The sequence below is a fragment of the Babylonia areolata genome, chromosome 29 (genome assembly GCF_041734735.1).
Source record: "Babylonia areolata isolate BAREFJ2019XMU chromosome 29, ASM4173473v1, whole genome shotgun sequence".
In the NCBI taxonomy this organism is placed as follows: Eukaryota; Metazoa; Mollusca; class Gastropoda; order Neogastropoda; family Buccinidae; genus Babylonia; species Babylonia areolata.
In genome coordinates this window covers 22,018,787-22,038,786 of record NC_134904.1, presented here as the reverse complement: position 1 = coordinate 22,038,786, position 20,000 = coordinate 22,018,787, and the positions used below count along the sequence as shown (strand labels likewise).

The following is a 20,000-nucleotide window of genomic DNA, read 5'->3' as shown; positions in this document are numbered from 1 at the left end:
AAGGAAAGGAAAATGTTCCGTCACATGTGACAAGAGTTAACTGCCGGTGTCAGTGAAACTTATCATGGTGAGTAGAAATGAATGACATGAAACAAGAAAATGAAAATGAATGAGAGAGAAAATGATGGGGAAAAATATGGCAGAGCCCAGGAGAGAGAAAAACAACAACAAAAAAAGTTGGGAAGAATAAAAATGTAGAAAGGTTGCCAACAGCACCCGGTGTTCCCAGGCGGTCACCCATCCAAGTACTAACCGGGCCCGACGTTGCTTAACTTCGGTGATCGGACGAGAACCGGTGTTTTCAACGTGGTATGGCCGTTGGCGACTGTTGAAGGAAATTTAAGGATCATAAAGCATGCACTGAAAAAGCCATCGTCTTTTCCTTTTCGCTCTTTTCCTGTCACAAGTAAATGCATAAATAAATTCCAAATGAAAATATAACGTAAGCAGTCAAAATCTTCACCGATCAACACACTGTCAGTTCAGCTTATCTTTGTTTCTCTTAGTCCACTCGTGTCCGTGCACACCATGGGCACTCTTGCCGCCATAGTAAAATTTCAATGACTGAGACTGACATCTAGTCAGACTGACAAACATACAAACAAAGAGATAGTCAGACAGACAGACAGCTATTCAGACAGACAAACAGACAAATAAACATCCTATCGAAGTGACCAAACATTCTCGAAACGACGAGGTCCAGGGCCCAGCATGTCGAAGAGACATAACTCTTCACAGGATGTAACTGTACTTTCGTACGAGTCTTTCCCCTTGACGTGCTGATGTCCTCCAGCCACCATCACCTCCCTCATTATTCCGACTTCTCTTGAAGGGAGGGGAGTTTGGGGTAAATACCTCTCTGTATGTACACTACAAAGATCAAAATCAGATAGAAACAAGAGAGTAAAGGAGGATTCCCATTGGTTTACTGTTTCATTATGCGTTTGTATTTTTCGAGTTTTCTTTCTTTCTTTCTTTTTTTTCTTCACTGATAGCATTCAAGATTGATGAACTGAGTGTCGTGCATGTACAATGATCACCATGTACAGCGTACTTAGACTTGAAACAAAAAAAGCAAAAAGGAAAGTAAAATGTGCCGTCACATGTGACAAGAGCTAACTGCCGGTGTCAGTGAAACTTATCATGGTGAGTAGAGATGAATGACATGAAACAAGAAAATGAAAATGAATGAGAGAGAAAATGATGGGGGAAAAAATGGCAGAGCACAGGAGAGAGAAAAACAACAACAAAAAAGTTGGGAAGAATAAAAATGTAAAAAGGTTGCCAACAGCACCCGGTGTTCCCAGGCGGTCACCCATCTAAGTACTAACCGGGCCCGACGTTGCTTAACTTCGGTGATCGGACGAGAACCGGTGTTTTCAACGTGGTATGGCCGTTGGCGACTGTTGAAGGAAATTTAAGGATCACAAAGCATGCACTGAAAAAGCCATCGTCTTTTTCTTTTGAGTTCGCTCTTTTCCTGTTGCGGGTAAATGTGTAAATGAATTACAAATTAGAATATAATGTAAGTTGTCCAAATCTTCACCGGTCACCACACTGACAATTCAGCATATCTTCGTTTCTCTTCCGCTCATGTCCGTGCACACCATGGGCACTTCTACCGCGATAATATGAGACCCAAGTGATATATCTACATTTGTATACACTCCAATGATTAATATACTCAGAGGACAGGCAAAAGAGAAAATCAGTGAGGTTTCTTGCTGATTTACTGTTCCACCATAGGTTTGTCTTTCAGAGACACTGAGCAGTATGTTACCCATGCCACACAGAATTAAAGGTGGCTATCCACAGAAAATTGAGTTGACGATAATTTTTACTAAGTCTTCACCCTCAGCTTTTCATATTCTCTCCTGTCAGTCTCTTTTTTTTCTCTTTTTTCTTACCTAATCATTATCCTAAATACGAAGCAACTACTTCATTTCTTTTTCTTTCTATACTGGTGTATTCTACAGAGAAATAGGCTTCATTCAGTGTCAATAAAAAAGAAAGAAAGAAAAAAAGACTCTATGAATTCAATTAAAGATTGATGAACTGTGTGTCATTCATGTACAATGATGACAATGTACAGCATATGTCGAGAGTAAAGGAAGATTCCCACTGATTTACTGTGAGTCATTATGCGTTTGTTTTTTCCGGTTTTTTTTTTCACTGATAGCATGCAAGATTGATGAACTGAGTGTCGTGCATGTACAATGATCACCATGTACAGCGTACTTAGACTTGAAAGAAAAAAGCGAAAAGGAAAGGAAAATGTTCCGTCACATGTGACAAGAGTTAACTGCCGGTGTCAGTGAAACTTATCATGGTGAGTAGAAATGAATGACATGAAACAAGAAAATGAAAATGAATGAGAGAGAAAATGATGGGGAAAAATATGGCAGAGCCCAGGAGAGAGAAAAACAACAACAAAAAAAGTTGGGAAGAATAAAAATGTAGAAAGGTTGCCAACAGCACCCGGTGTTCCCAGGCGGTCACCCATCCAAGTACTAACCGGGCCCGACGTTGCTTAACTTCGGTGATCGGACGAGAACCGGTGTTTTCAACGTGGTATGGCCGTTGGCGACTGTTGAAGGAAATTTAAGGATCATAAAGCATGCACTGAAAAAGCCATCGTCTTTTCCTTTTCGCTCTTTTCCTGTCACAAGTAAACGCATAAATAAATTCCAAATGAAAATATAACGTAAGCAGTCAAAATCTTCACCGATCAACACACTGTCAGTTCAGCTTATCTTTGTTTCTCTTAGTCCACTCGTGTCCGTGCACACCATGGGCACTCTTGCCGCCATAGTAACATTTCAATGACTGAGACTGACATCTAGTCAGACTGACAAACATACAAACAAAGAGATAGTCAGACAGACAGACAGCTATTCAGACAGACAAACAGACAAATAAACATCCTATCGAAGTGACCAAACATTCTCGAAACGACGAGGTCCAGGGCCCAGCATGTCGAAGAGACATAACTCTTCACAGGATGTAACTGTACTTTCGTACGAGTCTTTCCCCTTGACGTGCTGATGTCCTCCAGCCACCATCACCTCCCTCATTATTCCGACTTCTCTTGAAGGGAGGGGAGTTTGGGGAAAATACCTCTCTGTATGTACCCTACAAAGATCAAAATCAGATAGAAAGAAGAGAGTAAAGGAGGATTCCCATTGGTTTACTGTTTCATTATGCGTTTGTATTTTTCGAGTTTTCTTTCTTTCTTTCTTTTTTTTTTTCACTGATAGCATTCAAGATTGATGAACTGAGTGTCGTGCATGTACAATGATCACCATGTACAGCGTACTTAGACTTGAAACAAAAAAAGCAAAAAGGAAAGGAAAATGTGCCGTCACATGTGACAAGAGCTAACTGCCGGTGTCAGTGAAACTTATCATGGTGAGTAGAGATGAATGACATGAAACAAGAAAATGAAAATGAATGAGAGAGAAAATGATGGGGGAAAATATGGCAGAGCCCAGGAGAGAGAAAAACAACAACAAAAAAAGTTGGGAAGAATAAAAATGTAGAAAGGTTGCCAACAGCACCCGGTGTTCCCAGGCGGTCACCCATCCAAGTACTAACCGGGCCCGACGTTGCTTAACTTCGGTGATCGGACGAGAACCGGTGTTTTCAACGTGGTATGGCCGTTGGCGACTGATGAAGGAAATTTAAGGAGCATAAAGCATGCACTGAAAAAGCTATCTTCTTTTCCTTTTCGCTCTTTTCCTGTCACAGGTAAATGCATAAATAAATTCCAAATGAAAATATAACGTAAGTAGTCAAAATCTTCACCGATCAACACACTGACAGTTCAGCTTATCTTTGTTTCTCTTAGTCCACTCATGTCCGTGCACACCATGGGCAAGGCTCTTGCCGCCATAGTCAAATTTCAATGACAGACTGACATCTAGTCAGACTGACAAACATACAAACAAACACATAGTCAGACAGACAGACAGCTATTCAGCCAGACAGACAGACAAATAAACATCCTATCGAAGTGACGAAACATTCTCGAAACCACGAGGTCGAGGGCCCAGCATGTCGAAGAGACATAACTCTTCACAGGGTATAACTGTACTTTCGTACGAGTCTTTCCCCTTGAGGTGTTGATGTTCTCCAGTCACCATCACCTCCCCCATTATTCTTCAATTGCAGGGAGGGGAGTTTGGGGTAAATACCTCTCTGTATATACACTACAAAGATCAAAATCAGATAGGAACAAGAGAGTAAAGGAGGATTCCCACTGATTTACTGTTTCATTATGCGTTTTTATTTTTCGTGTTTTGTTTGTTTGTTTCTTTTTTTTCTTTTTTTTTCACTGATAGCATGCAAGATTGATGAACTGAGTGTCGTGCATGTACAATGATCACCATTTACAGCGTACTTAGACTTGAAAGAAAAAAAGTAAAAAGGAAAGGAAAATGTGCAGTCACATGTGATAAGAGCTAACTGCCGGTGTGTAAACTTATTATGGTGAGTAGAAATGAATGACATGAAACAAGAAAAGGAAAGTGAATGAGAGAAAATGATGGAAGAAAGAAAGAAATGGCAGAGACCAGGAGAGAGAAAAACAACAAGAAAAAAGTTGGGAAGAAGAAAAATATAAAAAGGTTGCCAACAGCACCCGGTGTTCCCAGGCGGTCACCCATCCAAGTACTAACCGGGCCCGACGTTGCTTAACTTCGGTGATCGGACGAGAACCGGTGTTTTCAACGTGGTATGGCCGTTGGCAACTGTTGAAGGAAATTTAAGGAGCATAAAGTTTACCCTGAAAAAGCCATCCTCTTTTCCTTTTCGCTCTTTTCCTGTCGCGGGTAAATGCGGAAATGAATTACAAATTAGAATATAATATAAGTTGTCCAAATCTTCACCGGTCACCACACTGACAATTCAGCATATCTTCGTTTCTCTTCCGCTCATGTCCGTGCACACCATGGGCACTTCTACCGCGATAGTATGAGACCCAACTGATATATCTACATTTGTATACACTCCAATGATCAATATACACAGAGGACAGGCAAAAGAGAAAATCAGTGAAGTTTCCTGCTGATTTACTGTTCACAACTGTCTTTTCTTCGCTTCCTTCAGATAAATATTCCAAATAATAGTTCAATCTTCCCGTACAATCTTCAGCTTTTGTTTTTCCCTCTTCTACCAGCACCTCCCTTTCAACGATATACAATACACAAAAAAAGACTAAGAAAACAATTTGAAGTAAATCCGAAGAGAGTCAGGCCCAATGTGACATAACTTAAGATACTATTCGTCGCTTTCATGACACACATCCTTCTCTAGAATTGGAAAACTCCGTGAAAAAGAAAAAAAAAAAAAGGATAAGAGATAGTTGTTCATAGCTTGTTCAGTTCTTCTTTTTTTTTCAGAACATCAAGTGATGACTGCGTGAACATATCACCAGAACGTCTACTGAAAAAAAGCAGAGAAATGCGTAATGTGAAAGATAAGCGGTCAAACTACGGATAGATGATCTGAACAAAATGAAAGAAAGGAAATATGGAAATGGAACAGAGGAAAAACACAAAAAAAGTAGAATAAAAATTAAAGGTTCACAACTGTTCCCCGGTCCCATCAATCTAACGCCCACGGCTTAACTGGTAGACAGAACGGTTTCAATGTAGGTTGCACTTAGAAATCAACTGCATAACTTTTTCTTTCCTCTTTCCTTCAAAGTAATTATAAATTAGAAATAGTAAGTCAATACGAACCACTGATTCACTTTGTTTCTCTCGGCACACGGCAAGAAACTACGGATCATTATTCACAACAGCAGATGAGAGAGCGCTATACAGACAGATACAAGAAACAAAAAGAAATGTTCGAATGACAAAATTAACGGTGTCAGGCCAGGAGTAAAGAGACATAATAGAATAATGATAGTAGGAATTTCACCCGGAACCAACAAAATCGAATAATTAGTTCCAGACGTTTCGGGTACATCCGTATAACGCCCAGACTAATTCGTGATGACAAACGGTTCACTGTATGTTCATTAGGATTTAGTAAATCCGAAAGCATCTTTCTTTTCTTTTTCTTCCATAACATAAATATTAATGATTCGTGACAATACGATCACCATGTCAGTCCTTACTTGTTTAGCACGGCGGCAACCATGGCACTTTGCCCAAGTAAATTCATGATGAACTACTCTGTAGGAAAAATACAAACAAAAGAATAGAGAAGATACAAAGACCAGAAAAAAACACAAAAAATTAAAGAAGTGCACAGCCCGTGTCAGGCAACCTCAATACGACGTCTTTGTACGAGTCCCTACGTGTAGCCTTCACCTACCTATATCACAAAGGGAGATGTAAATACCTCTCTTTACCTCAGTCAAAATGATAAAATAAAAAGATTATGTAGTTTCAACTTATTCGAATTCTCTTCTTCTTTTTCTTCCTCATTCAGATGAACAGGCTCATCAATGATAACAACGTACTAATTGCAACAAATAATAAAGGACAGGCAAAGAAATCGGTGGTACTTTATTGTATAGTGTAGAATAAGAATGAAGAAAAAGATGGGGAAATGGAGGACGAAAAAAACAACAAAAAATGAAAAAAATTAAAAGTTGCACCCCCTCCCGCTCACATCCAAGTATACCGCATTTTATCGGTTCGGAAACCTTTTCAGGAGCGTGCGAGTAGGAATTGGATCACAGATCACTGAAAAAGCTTCTTTTTTGGTTCCTTTTCTGTTGTAATTTATGAATACAATTGAATAAATGAGTTGTCCAAACTCACCGTCACACTGACTTAGAATCTGTTTGTACCGTGACTGCACTTCCGGTTTACATAGTCTAATGATACATCCAAGATAATATCAAGGGAGGAGAGGAATGGTCTGGATTACACAAGTCTCAGAAATGAAGTTGACAGACCATTAGGTGCACCCAAAAATGTGACTTTTTATTTACCCCACTTTTTTTTCCTGTAGTCTTTTTTTCCTTTTTACTAAATATTAAAACAGAACATCTTTCTTTTCTTTTCGTGTATTCAAATCTTATATGAATAAAGAAAAAAAAAAAAACCTGAATTCAATTAGATTGATACTGTGTGTCTTCAGACAATGGGAATTCGCATAGAGTAAAGAAGATTCCAGTTATGGACATAGTGTTTTCGTTTTTTCACTATAGCATCAAATGGACGGTTCGGTGAAATGACACAGTCAGGCAGATTGAAAAAAGAAGGAAGGAAATTCCCTGGACGATAATCCAGCAGACTTATATGGATATGAAGAAGAAAGAAAATAATAATGGAGAAAAGATAAATCCAAGCCCAGAGAAGAAAAACACACAAAAAGTTGGAAAAATGTAAAGTTCAACCTTTCGCGTCCTCAGTATAACGGCCGACGCTACTGGTGGGAAGAACCGTGTCAACGTATGGCCTGACTTGAGATCAGGCCAAAGCGATAAGCTCGTTTTCCTTCCTTTCTGTGCGGTATGTAAAGAAAGAATTAGAATAATGAAGTTGCACTCACGGCCACACAATAATATGTTTCCTGTCCGGCCCAGGGCATCTCCGATATAGGCAAGTGATTAACTTTGTATACACCATGATAATTAAGGCGCAAAGGAAATTTAGTTTGTGTTAGCCACTAGTTGTCTTTCACCACAAGTATGCAAAATAAAGTGCATCAAAAAATGAGTTGCAAATTTCTGCTCACCCTCACTTTCAATTCTCTCCGTACTTTTTTCTTTTTTTTTACCAACTTATCAAATACAAGAACACTTCATTTTTTTTAAGATAAGAAATAGGCTTCATCGTTCATAAAAGAAAGAAAAAAAAAAGATTAATTCAATAAATTAATGGTGTATTCATTAAATGGTGACGATACAGTAAAGAATTCCCATATTATTGGTCTTTCTTTTTTCGTTTTTTAGAACATGCAAATTTAACGATGTCCGAAATGTCATTCAGGTCTAATGAAGAAAAACAAAGGAGGAATGTTGTCACATGAAGATAACTGCCGTTCATAATTCATGGTGAGTAATGATATGAAAAGTAATGATAGAAGAAATGATGGAAATGGCGAGCGAGAGAAAAAAAAAAAAAGGGAAAAATTGAGGTTGCCAAGACGGTTTCCCAGGGTACCCTCAAGTATAACGCGACGGTAATTTGAGAGAGAACGTGTTTAATGGTAGCCTGGGAGTGAAGAAATTAGGTAAGATATGAAAAAGCCACGCCCTTCCTTGTCAAAGTAAACGCAAAATATCAAGAAAAACGTACAGTCAAAACTTCACGTCAAATATCACTACTTTGTCTACCACGTCTCACTGCCTCTGCCGCAATAAATTCAAGAAATGCTGTCAAGCAAACTACAGGATAAAAAGACTTCCGCACGCAAATAACTCCTACGATGACCAAAATTTCACAGGTAGCACAATAAAACAAACCTCAAGGATAACTTTTTCTCGATCTTTCCCCTACTAGCTCGCCACCATCCTCCCTCATACGATTGAGAGGGATTTGGGGAATACTTGTTTCACCAGTATCAATGACAGAATAATTCCCTTGTTATGTCTTAGGTTTATTTTCTTTCTTTCTTTCTTTTTTTTTTTTCATGATAAGATGAAAGAGTCGATTCAATAACATCGTCTTAGACTTGAAACAAAAGCAAAGAAAGGAAGTCCCACATTACAGATTATGCCGTTCCGTAATTTCATGTGGAATGGACATGAAACAAGAAATGAAAAAATGAAGGAATGATGGAAAATACAAGGAAGAAAAAAACACAACAAAAAGTGGGAATAATTAGAAATGAACGACCTGTCGGTACATCATAACGGCAGTGCAACTCGGAGAAACGTTAAGTGGTAGCGTGCAGTTGAAGGATTAAGATCATAGCAACTGAAAAAGACGTTTTCCTTTGCCTTTTCCTGTAGATGCATATAAATTCCATGAAATAACGTACTCAATTTCGACAACAATGCTCTTACTTTGTTCTTATCCCGTCCGCCACCAGACTCTGCCCCTATAAATTTCATGACATGCCTTCGCAAATAAAACAATACAGACGACAAAGCATCGAAACAAAAAAAAAACTACGAAGACAACTTCTCGAAACGACATCAGCCCTGCAAACTAACTCATCCAGGTACTGCTTTGTCATTCAGCACTGAGTCGATGTCTCCAGCCACCATGACTCCCCTTATTCCGACACTAAAGAGTTGAGAGTATTTTTGAAAGTACCTCCCCTATGTTTATATTTCACTGATCAATCATATTTATTTATAATAAAGGAGATTCCCAATAAGATTACGTTTCATTTTGCTGTTCTTATTTTTCGTAGAGCATTCTTTCTTACTTTTTTTATTAATGAAGCAAAAAAGAATAGATGAATGAGTGTCGTGCATGTACAATGATCACCATGTGCAGCGTACTTGACATTGATGACAAAAAAGCATAAAAGGAAAGTAAAATGCCTCCATTTACTGTGACAAATACTTGGTGTTTTCCGTTTTTTTTTCATGAGAGAAATGATGAACTGAAATACGGAATGAAATGAACGAAGAGAAAATATGGGAAAAAATGGAGCACAGGAAAGGAAAAACAACACAAAGTTGGAAGAATAATTTAAATACATGGTTGACAGCACCGTGATCCGGCGGAAACCCATCAATTAATCGGCCCGACGTTGCAATGGGGAAATAGGCGGCCAGAGAGACGAAAATCAAAAAAAAAGTTGGCCGTGGCATTTAAATGTAAATTTAAGGATCCAAAGCACACTAGGGTCCATCATCCATGTTTATGAGTCGCTTTTCTTTGCGGTCAGTGTCGACAGAATTACGATTTAATAGTATGCTTGCCAGACTTCAACGGTTACGATCATAAATTCAGCATAAGTTCCTCTCTTTTCCTTAGTCGTCATACCATGGCCTTCTACACGTAATAGACCAATATGTAAATACATTTGTATACACTCAAATTAATCTCACAACGACAGCACGAGTTGAAAATCTGTAGCTTTTTCTGTTACTGTTCCACCATACGTTTGTCTTTCAGAGACACTGAGCAGTATGTTACCCATGCCACACAGAATTAAAGGTGCTATCCACAGAAAATTGAGTTGACGATAATTTTTACTAAGTCTTCACCCTCAGCTTTTCAGATTCTCTCCTTTCAGTCTCTTTTTTTTTCTTTTTTCTTACCTAATCATTATCCTAAAAACGAAGCAACTACTTCATTTATTTTCTTTCTATACTGGTATATTCTACAGAGAATAGCTTCATTCAGTGTCAATAAAAAAGAAAGAAGAAAAAAAGACCTATGAATCAATAAAGATTGATGAACTGTGTGTCCATTCATGTACAATGATGAACTGTACAGCATATGTCGAGAGTAAAGGAGGATTCCCACTGATTTACTGTGAGTCATTATGCGTTTGTTTTTCCGTTTTTTTTTCCACTGATAGCATGCAAGATTGATGAAACTGAGTGGCGTGCATGTACAATGATCACCATGTACAGCGTACTTAGACTTGAAAGAAAAAAGCAAAAAGGAAAGGAAAATGTGCCGTCACATGTGACAAGAGTTAACTGCCAGGTGTCATTGAAACTTATCATGGTGAGTAGAAATGAATGACATGAAACAAGAAAATGAAAATGAATGAGAGAGAAAATGATGGGGAAAAAAATGCGCAGAGCCCAGGAGAGAGAAAAACAACAACAAAAAAGTTTGGGAAGAATAAAATGTAAAAAGGTTGCCAACAGCACCCGTGTTCCCAGGCGGTCACCCATCCAAGTACTAACCGGGCCCGACGTTGCTTAACTTCGGTGATCGGACGAGAACCGGATGTTTTCAACGTGGTATGGCCGTTGGCGACTGTTGAAGGAAATTTAAGGATCACAAAGCATGCACTGAAAAAGCCATCGTCTTTTCTTTTCGCTGCTTTTCCTGTCGCGGTAAATGATGTAAATGAATTACAAATTAGAATATAATGCAAGTTGTCCAAATCTTCACCGGTCACCACAACTGACAATTCAGCATATCTTCGTTTCTCTTCCGCTCATGTCCGTGCACACCATGGGCACTTCTACGCGATAGTATGAGACCCAACTGATATCTACATTTGTATACACTCCAATGATTAATATACACAGAGGACAGGCAAAAGAGAAAAATCAGTGAGGTTTCTTGCTGATTTACTGTTCCACCATACGTTTGTCTTTCAGAGACACTGAGCAGTATGTTACCCATGCCACACAGAATTAAAGGTGGCTATCCACAGAAAATTGAGTTGACGATAATTTTTACTAAGTCTTCACCCTCAGCTTTTCTATTCTCTCCTGTCAGTCTCTTTTTTTTTCTCTTTTTTCTTACCTAATCATTATCCTAAATACGAAGCAACTACTTCATTTCTTTTTCTTTCTATACTGGTGTATTCTACAGAGAAATAGGCTTCATTCAGTGTCAATAAAAAAGAAAGAAAGAAAAAAAGACTATGAATTCAATAAAAGATTGATGAACTGTGTGTCATTCATGTACAATGATCGACACTGTACAGCATATGTCGAGAGTAAAGGAGATTCCCACTGATTTACTGTGAGTCATTATGCGTTTGTTTTTTCCGTTTTTTTTTCACTGATAGCATTCAAGATTGATGAACTGAGTGTCGTGCATGTACAATGATCACCATGTACAGCGTACTTAGACTTGAAACAAAAAAAGCAAAAAGGAAAGGAAAATGTGCCGTCACATGTGACAAGAGTTAACTGCCGGTGTCAGTGAAACTTATCATGGTGAGTAGAAATGAATGACATGAAACAAGAAAATGAAAATGAATGAGAGAGAAAATGATGGGGAAAAATATGGCAGAGCCCAGGAGAGAGAAAAACAACAACAAAAAAAGTTGGGAAGAATAAAAATGTAGAAAGGTTGCCAACAGCACCCGGTGTTCCCAGGCGGTCACCCATCCAAGTACTAACCGGGCCCGACGTTGCTTAACTTCGGTGATCGGACGAGAACCGGTGTTTTCAACGTGGTATGGCCGTTGGCGACTGTTGAAGGAAATTTAAGGATCATAAAGCATGCACTGAAAAAGCCATCGTCTTTTCCTTTTCGCTCTTTTCCTGTCACAAGTAAATGCATAAATAAATTCCAAATGAAAATATAACGTAAGCAGTCAAAATCTTCACCGATCAACACACTGTCAGTTCAGCTTATCTTTGTTTCTCTTAGTCCACTCGTGTCCGTGCACACCATGGGCACTCTTGCCGCCATAGTAAAATTTCAATGACTGAGACTGACATCTAGTCAGACTGACAAACATACAAACAAACAGATAGTCAGACAGACAGACAGCTATTCAGACAGACAAACAGACAAATAAACATCCTATCGAAGTGACCAAACATTCTCGAAACGACGAGGTCCAGGGCCCAGCATGTCGAAGAGACATAACTCTTCACAGGATGTAACTGTACTTTCGTACGAGTCTTTCCCCTTGACGTGCTGATGTCCTCCAGCCACCATCACCTCCCTCATTATTCCGACTTCTCTTGAAGGGAGGGGAGTTTGGGGAAAATACCTCTCTGTATGTACCCTACAAAGATCAAAATCAGATAGAAAGAAGAGAGTAAAGGAGGATTCCCATTGGTTTACTGTTTCATTATGCGTTTGTATTTTTCGAGTTTTCTTTCTTTCTTTCTTTTTTTTCTTCACTGATAGCATTCAAGATTGATGAACTGAGTGTCGTGCATGTACAATGATCACCATGTACAGCGTACTTAGACTTGAAACAAAAAAAGCAAAAAGGAAAGTAAAATGTGCCGTCACATGTGACAAGAGCTAACTGCCGGTGTCAGTGAAACTTATCATGGTGAGTAGAGATGAATGACATGAAACAAGAAAATGAAAATGAATGAGAGAGAAAATGATGGGGGAAAAAATGGCAGAGCACAGGAGAGAGAAAAACAACAACAAAAAAGTTGGGAAGAATAAAAATGTAAAAAGGTTGCCAACAGCACCCGGTGTTCCCAGGCGGTCACCCATCCAAGTACTAACCGGGCCCGACGTTGCTTAACTTCGGTGATCGGACGAGAACCGGTGTTTTCAACGTGGTATGGCCGTTGGCGACTGTTGAAGGAAATTTAAGGATCACAAAGCATGCACTGAAAAAGCCATCGTCTTTTCTTTGAGTTCGCTCTTTTCCTGTTGCGGGTAAATGTGTAAATGAATTACAAATTAGAATATAATGTAAGTTGTCCAAATCTTCACCGGTCACCACACTGACAATTCAGCATATCTTCGTTTCTCTTCCGCTCATGTCCGTGCACACCATGGGCACTTCTACCGCGATAGTATGAGACCCAACTGATGTATCTACATTTGTATACACTCCAATGATTAATATACACAGAGGACAGGCAAAGAGAAAATCAGTGAGGTTTCTTGCTGATTTACTGTTCCACCATACGTTTGTCTTTCAGAGACACTGAGCAGTATGTTACCCATGCCACACAGAATTAAAGGTGGCTATCCACAGAAAATTGAGTTGACGATAAGTCTTCACCCTCAGCTTTTCATATTCTCTCCTGTCAGTCTCTTTTTTTTTTCTTTTTTCTTACCTAATCATTATCCTAAAAACGAAGCAACAACTTCATTTCTTTTTCTTTCTATACTGGTATATTCTACAGAGAAATAGGCTTCATTCAGTGTCAATAAAAAAGAAAGAAAGAAAAAAAGACTATGAATTCAATAAAAGATTGATGAACTGTGTGTCATTCATGTACAATGATCACACTGTACAGCATATGTCGAGAGTAAAGGAGGATTCCCACTGATTTACTGTGAGTCATTATGCGTTTGTTTTTTCCGTTTTTTTTTTTCACTGATAGCATGCAAGATTGATGAACTGAGTGTCGTGCATGTACAATGATCACCATGTACAGCGTACTTAGACTTGAAAGAAAAAAGCGAAAAAGGAAAGGAAAATGTGCCGTCACATGTGACAAGAGTTAACTGCCAGTGTCAGTGAAACTTATCATGGTGAGTAGAAATGAATGACATGAAACAAGAAAATGAAAATGAATGAGAGAGAAAATGATGGGGAAAAATATGGAAGAGCCCAGGAGAGAGAAAAACAACAACAAAAAAGTTGGGAAGAATAAAAATGTAAAAAGGTTGCCAACAGCACCCGGTGTTCCCAGGCGGTCACCCATCCAAGTACTAACCGGGCCCGACGTTGCTTAACTTCGGTGATCGGACGAGAACCGGTGTTTTCAACGTGGTATGGCCGTTGGCGACTGTTGAAGGAAATTTAAGGATCACAAAGCATGCACTGAAAAAGCCATCGTCTTTTCCTTTTCGCTCTTTTCCTGTCGCGGGTAAATGTGTAAATGAATTACAAATTAGAATATAATGTAAGTTGTCCAAATCTTCACCGGTCACCACACTGACAATTCAGCATATCTTCGTTTCTCTTCCGCTCATGTCCGTGCACACCATGGGCACTTCTACCGCGATAGTATGAGACCCAACTGATATATCTACATTTGTATACACTCCAATGATTAATATACACAGAGGACAGGCAAAAGAGAAAATCAGTGAGGTTTCTTGCTGATTTACTGTTCCACCATAGGTTTGTCTTTCAGAGACACTGAGCAGTATGTTACCCATGCCACACAGAATTAAAGGTGGCTATCCACAGAAAATTGAGTTGACGATAATTTTTACTAAGTCTTCACCCTCAGCTTTTCATATTCTCTCCTGTCAGTCTCTTTTTTTTCTTTTTTCTTACCTAATCATTATCCTAAAAACGAAGCAACTACTTCATTTCTTTTTCTTTCTATACTGGTATATTCTACAGAGAAATAGGCTTCATTCAGTGTCAATAAAAAAGAAAGAAAGAAAAAAAGTCTATGAATTCAATAAAAGATTGATGAACTGTGTGTCATTCATGTACAATGATCACAATGTACAGCATATGTCGAGAGTAAAGGAGGATTCCCACTGATTTACTGTGAGTCATTATGCGTTTGTTTTTTCCGTTTTTTTTTCACTGATAGCATGCAAGATTGATGAACTGAGTGTCGTGCATGTACAATGATCACCATGTACAGCGTACTTAGACTTGAAAGAAAAAAGCAAAAAGGAAAGGAAAATGTGCAGTCACATGTGACAAGAGCTAAGTGCCGGTGTGTAAACTTATCATGGTGAGTAGAAATGAATGACATGAAACAAGAAAATGAAAATGAATGAGAGAGAAAATGATGGGGAAAAGTATGGCAGAGCCCAGGAGAGAGAAAAACAACAACAAAAAAAGTTGGGAAGAATAAAAATGTAAAAAGGTTGCCAACAGCACCCGGTGTTCCCAGGCGGTCACCCATCCAAGTACTAACCGGGCCCGACGTTGCTTAACTTCGGTGATCGGACGAGAACCGGTGTTTTCAACGTGGTATGGCCGTTGGCGACTGTTGAAGGAAATTTAAGGATCATAAAGCATGCACTGAAAAAGCCATCGTCTTTTCCTTTTCGCTCTTTTCCTGTCACAAGTAAATGCATAAATAAATTCCAAATGAAAATATAACGGAAGCAGTCAAAATCTTCACCGATCAACACACTGACAGTTCAGCTTATCTTTGTTTCTCTTAGTCCACTCGTGTCCGTGCACACCATGGGCACTCTTGCCGCCATAGTAAAATTTCAATGACAGACTGACATCTAGTCAGACTGACAAACATACAAACAAAGAGATAGTCAGACAGACAGACAGCTATTCAGACAGACAAACAGACAAATAAACATCCTATCGAAGTGACCAAACATTCTCGAAACGACGAGGTCCAGGGCCCAGCATGTCGAAGAGACATAACTCTTCACAGTATGTAACTGTACTTTCGTACGAGTCTTTCCCCTTGAGGTGCTGATGTCCTCCAGCCACCATCACCTCCCTCATTATTCCGACTTCTCTTGAAGGGAGGGGAGTTTGGGGTAAATACCTCTCTGTATGTACCCTACAAAGATCAAAATCAGATAGGAACAAGAGAGTAAATGAGGATTCCCACTGATTTACTGTTTCATTATGCGTTTGTATTTTTCGAGTTTCCTTTCTTTCTTTCTTTTTTTTTTTTTCACTGATAGCATGCAAGATTGATGAACTGAGTGTCGTGCATGTACAATGATCACCATGTACAGCGTACTTAGACTTGAAAGAAAAAAGCAAAAAGGAAAGGAAAATGTGCCGTCACATGTGACAAGAGCTAACTGCCGGTGTCAGTGAAACTTATCATGGTGAGTAGAAATGAATGACATGAAACAAGAAAATGAAAATGAATGAGAGAGAAAATGATGGGGGAAAATATGGCAGAGCCCAGGAGAGAGAAAAACAACAACAAAAAAGTTGGGAAGAATAAAAATGTAAAAAGGTTGCCAACAGCACCCGGTGTTCCCAGGCGGTCACCCATCCAAGTACTAACCGGGCCCGACGTTGCTTAACTTCGGTGATCGGACGAGAACCGGTGTTTTCAACGTGGTATGGCCGTTGGCGACTGTTGAAGGAAATTTAAGGATCACAAAGCATGCACTGAAAAAGCCATCGTCTTTTCCTTTTCGCTCTTTTCCTGTCGCGGGTAAATGCGTAAATGAATTACAAATTAGAATATAATGTAAGTTGTCCAAATCTTCACCGGTCACCACACTGACAATTCAGCATATCTTCGTTTCTCTTCCGCTCATGTCCGTGCACACCATGGGCACTTCTACCGCGATAGTATGAGACCCAACTGATATATCTACATTTGTATACACTCCAATGATTAATATACACAGAGGACAGGCAAAAGAGAAAATCAGTGAGGTTTCTTGCTGATTTACTGTTCCACCATACGTTTGTCTTTCAGAGACACTGAGCAGTATGTTACCCATGCCACACAGAATTAAAGGTGGCTATCCACAGAAAATTGAGTTGACGATAATTTTTACTAAGTCTTCACCCTCAGCTTTTCATATTCTCTCCTGTCAGTCTCTTTTTTTTTCTTCTTTTTTCTTACCTAATCATTATCCTAAATACGAAGCAACTACTTCATTTCTTTTTCTTTCTATACTGGTATATTCTACAGAGAAATAGGCTTCATTCAGTGTCAATAAAAAAGAAAGAAAGAAAAAAAGACTCTATGAATTCAATTAAAGATTGATGAACTGTGTGTCATTCATGTACAATGATGAGAATGTACAGCATATGTCGAGAGTAAAGGAAGATTCCCACTGATTTACTGTGAGTCATTATGCGTTTGTTTTTTCCGTTTTTTTTTTTCACTGATAGCATGCAAGATTGATGAACTGAGTGTCGTGCATGTACAATGATCACCATGTACAGCGTACTTAGACTTGAAAGAAAAAAGCGAAAAGGAAAGGAAAATGTTCCGTCACATGTGACAAGAGTTAACTGCCAGTGTCAGTGAAACTTATCATGGTGAGTAGAAATGAATGACATGAAACAAGAAAATGAAAATGAATGAGAGAGAAAATGATGGGGAAAAATATGCAGAGCCCAGGAGAGAGAAAAACAACAACAAAAAAAGTTGGGAAGAATAAAAATGTAAAAAGGTTGCCAACAGCACCCGGTGTTCCCAGGCGGTCACCCATCCAAGTACTAACCGGGCCCGACGTTGCCTTTACTTCGGTGATCGGACGAGAACCGGTGTTTTCAACGTGGTATGGCCGTTGGCGACTGTTGAAGGAAATTTAAGGATCACAAAGCATGCACTGAAAAAGCCATCGTCTTTTCCTTTTCGCTCTTTTCCTGTCGCGGGTAAATGTGTAAATGAATTACAAATTAGAATATAATGTAAGTTGTCCAAATCTTCACCGGTCACCACACTGACAATTCAGCATATCTTCGTTTCTCTTCCGCTCATGTCCGTGCACACCATGGGCACTTCTACCGCGATAGTATGAGACCCAACTGATATATCTACATTTGTATACACTCCAATGATGAATATACACAGAGGACAGGCAAAAGAGAAGATCAGTGAGGTTTCTTGCTGATTTACTGTTCCACAATACGTTTGTCTTTCAGAGACACTGAGCAGTATGTTACCCATGCCACACAGAATTAAAGGTGGCTATCCACAGAAAATTGAGTTGACGATAATTTTTACTAAGTCTTCACCCTCAGCTTTTCATATTCTCTCCTGTCAGTGTCTTTTTTTTTCTTTTTTCTTACCTAATCATTATCCTAAAAACGAAGCAACTACTTCATTTCTTTTTCTTTCTATACTGATATATTCTACAGAGAAATAGGCTTCATTAAGTGTCAATAAAAAGGAAAGAAAGAAAAAAAGACTATGAATTCAATAAAAGATTGATGAAGTGTGTATCATTCATGTACAATGATCACACTGTACAGCGTATGTCGAGAGTAAAGGAGGATTCCCACTGATTTACTGTGAGTCATTATGCGTTTGTTTTTTCCGGTTTTTTTTTCATTGATAGCATGCAAGATTGATGAACTGAGTGTCGTGCATGTACAATGATCACCATGTACAGCGTACTTAGACTTGAAAGAAAAAAGCAAAAAGGAAAGGAAAATGTGCAGTCACATGTGACAAGAGCTAACTGCCGGTGTCAGTGAAACTTATCATGGTGAGTAGAAATGAATGACATGAAACAAGAAAATGAAAATGAATGAGAGAGAAAATGATGGGGAAAAATATGGCAGAGCCCAGGAGAGAGAAAAACAACAACAAAAAAAGTTGGGAAGAATAAAAATGTAGAAAGGTTGCCAACAGCACCCGGTGTTCCCAGGCGGTCACCCATCCAAGTACTAACCGGGCCCGACGTTGCTTAACTTCGGTGATCGGACGAGAACCGGTGTTTTCAACGTGGTATGGCCGTTGGCGACTGTTGAAGGAAATTTAAGGATCATAAAGCATGCACTGAAAAAGCCATCGTCTTTTCCTTTTCGCTCTTTTCCTGTCACAAGTAAACGCATAAATAAATTCCAAATGAAAATATAACGTAAGCAGTCAAAATCTTCACCGATCAACACACTGTCAGTTCAGCTTATCTTTGTTTCTCTTAGTCCACTCGTGTCCTGTGCACACCATGGGCACTCTTGCCGCCATAGTAAAATTTCAATGACTGAGACTGACATCTAGTCAGACTGACAAACATACAAACAAAGAGATAGTCAGACAGACAGACAGCTATTCAGACAGACAAACAGACAAATAAACATCCTATCGAAGTGACCAAACATTCTCGAAACGACGAGGTCCAGGGCCCAGCATGTCGAAGAGACATAACTCTTCACAGGATGTAACTGTACTTTCGTACGAGTCTTTCCCCTTGACGGTGCTGATGTCCTCCTAGCCACCATCACCTCCCTCATTATTCCGACTTCTCTTGAAGGGAGGGGAGTTTGGGGTAAATACCTCTCTGTATGTACCCTACAAAGATCAAAATCAGATAGAAACAAGAGAGTAAAGGAGGATTCCCATTGGTTTACTGTTTCATTATGCGTTTGTATTTTTCGAGTTTTCTTTCTTTCTTTCTTTTTTTTTTTTCACTGATAGCATTCAAGATTGATGAACTGAGTGTCGTGCATGTACAATGATCACCATGTACAGCGTACTTAGACTTGAAACAAAAAAAGGAAAGGAAAATGTGCCGTCACATGTGACAAGAGCTAACTGCCGGTGTCAGTGAAACTTATCATGGTGAGTAGAGATGAATGACATGAAACAAGAAAATGAAAATGAATGAGAGAGAAAATGATGGGGGAAAATATGGCAGATCCCAGGAGAGAGAAAAACAACAACAAAAAAGTTGGGAAGAATAAAAATGTAAAAAGGTTGCCAACAGCACCCGGTGTTCCCAGGCGGTCACCCATCCAAGTACTAACCGGGCCCGACGTTGCTTAACTTCGGTATGGAGAAACCCGGGTTTTTCCGGGAACCTTGGCGACGGAAGGGGTTTTAAGTGAGGGCCTGAAAAGTGTTTTTTTTTTTGGGGTTTTCC

The 20,000-nt window shown here is 39.2% G+C and overlaps 1 protein-coding gene and 13 non-coding genes across 14 annotated transcripts in view; 1 reads left to right on the top strand and 13 right to left on the bottom strand.

Annotated features, from left to right (window-relative positions):
- LOC143274614 (uncharacterized) overlaps window positions 1–20,000 on the top strand; it is a 50,244-nt gene that overhangs the window by 12,272 nt on the left and 17,972 nt on the right. The window lies entirely within an intron of this gene.
- On the bottom strand, window positions 205–323 carry LOC143275127 (5S ribosomal RNA). The gene has a single exon (XR_013053379.1). It is a non-coding gene; the product is annotated as a 5S ribosomal RNA (ribosomal RNA).
- Window positions 1,283–1,401, bottom strand: LOC143275128 (5S ribosomal RNA). The gene has a single exon (XR_013053380.1). It is a non-coding gene; the product is annotated as a 5S ribosomal RNA (ribosomal RNA).
- On the bottom strand, window positions 2,467–2,585 carry LOC143275126 (5S ribosomal RNA). Its single transcript, XR_013053378.1, has one exon. It is a non-coding gene; the product is annotated as a 5S ribosomal RNA (ribosomal RNA).
- On the bottom strand, window positions 3,546–3,664 carry LOC143275125 (5S ribosomal RNA). Its single transcript, XR_013053377.1, has one exon. It is a non-coding gene; the product is annotated as a 5S ribosomal RNA (ribosomal RNA).
- LOC143275124 (5S ribosomal RNA) lies at window positions 4,628–4,746 on the bottom strand. The gene has a single exon (XR_013053376.1). It is a non-coding gene; the product is annotated as a 5S ribosomal RNA (ribosomal RNA).
- On the bottom strand, window positions 10,736–10,854 carry LOC143275136 (5S ribosomal RNA). Its single transcript, XR_013053388.1, has one exon. It is a non-coding gene; the product is annotated as a 5S ribosomal RNA (ribosomal RNA).
- On the bottom strand, window positions 11,911–12,029 carry LOC143275117 (5S ribosomal RNA). The gene has a single exon (XR_013053369.1). It is a non-coding gene; the product is annotated as a 5S ribosomal RNA (ribosomal RNA).
- Window positions 12,989–13,107, bottom strand: LOC143275106 (5S ribosomal RNA). Its single transcript, XR_013053359.1, has one exon. It is a non-coding gene; the product is annotated as a 5S ribosomal RNA (ribosomal RNA).
- Window positions 14,158–14,276, bottom strand: LOC143275094 (5S ribosomal RNA). The gene has a single exon (XR_013053347.1). It is a non-coding gene; the product is annotated as a 5S ribosomal RNA (ribosomal RNA).
- Window positions 15,328–15,446, bottom strand: LOC143275157 (5S ribosomal RNA). The gene has a single exon (XR_013053406.1). It is a non-coding gene; the product is annotated as a 5S ribosomal RNA (ribosomal RNA).
- On the bottom strand, window positions 16,405–16,523 carry LOC143275147 (5S ribosomal RNA). Its single transcript, XR_013053396.1, has one exon. It is a non-coding gene; the product is annotated as a 5S ribosomal RNA (ribosomal RNA).
- On the bottom strand, window positions 17,585–17,704 carry LOC143275134 (5S ribosomal RNA). Its single transcript, XR_013053386.1, has one exon. It is a non-coding gene; the product is annotated as a 5S ribosomal RNA (ribosomal RNA).
- On the bottom strand, window positions 18,761–18,879 carry LOC143275142 (5S ribosomal RNA). Its single transcript, XR_013053394.1, has one exon. It is a non-coding gene; the product is annotated as a 5S ribosomal RNA (ribosomal RNA).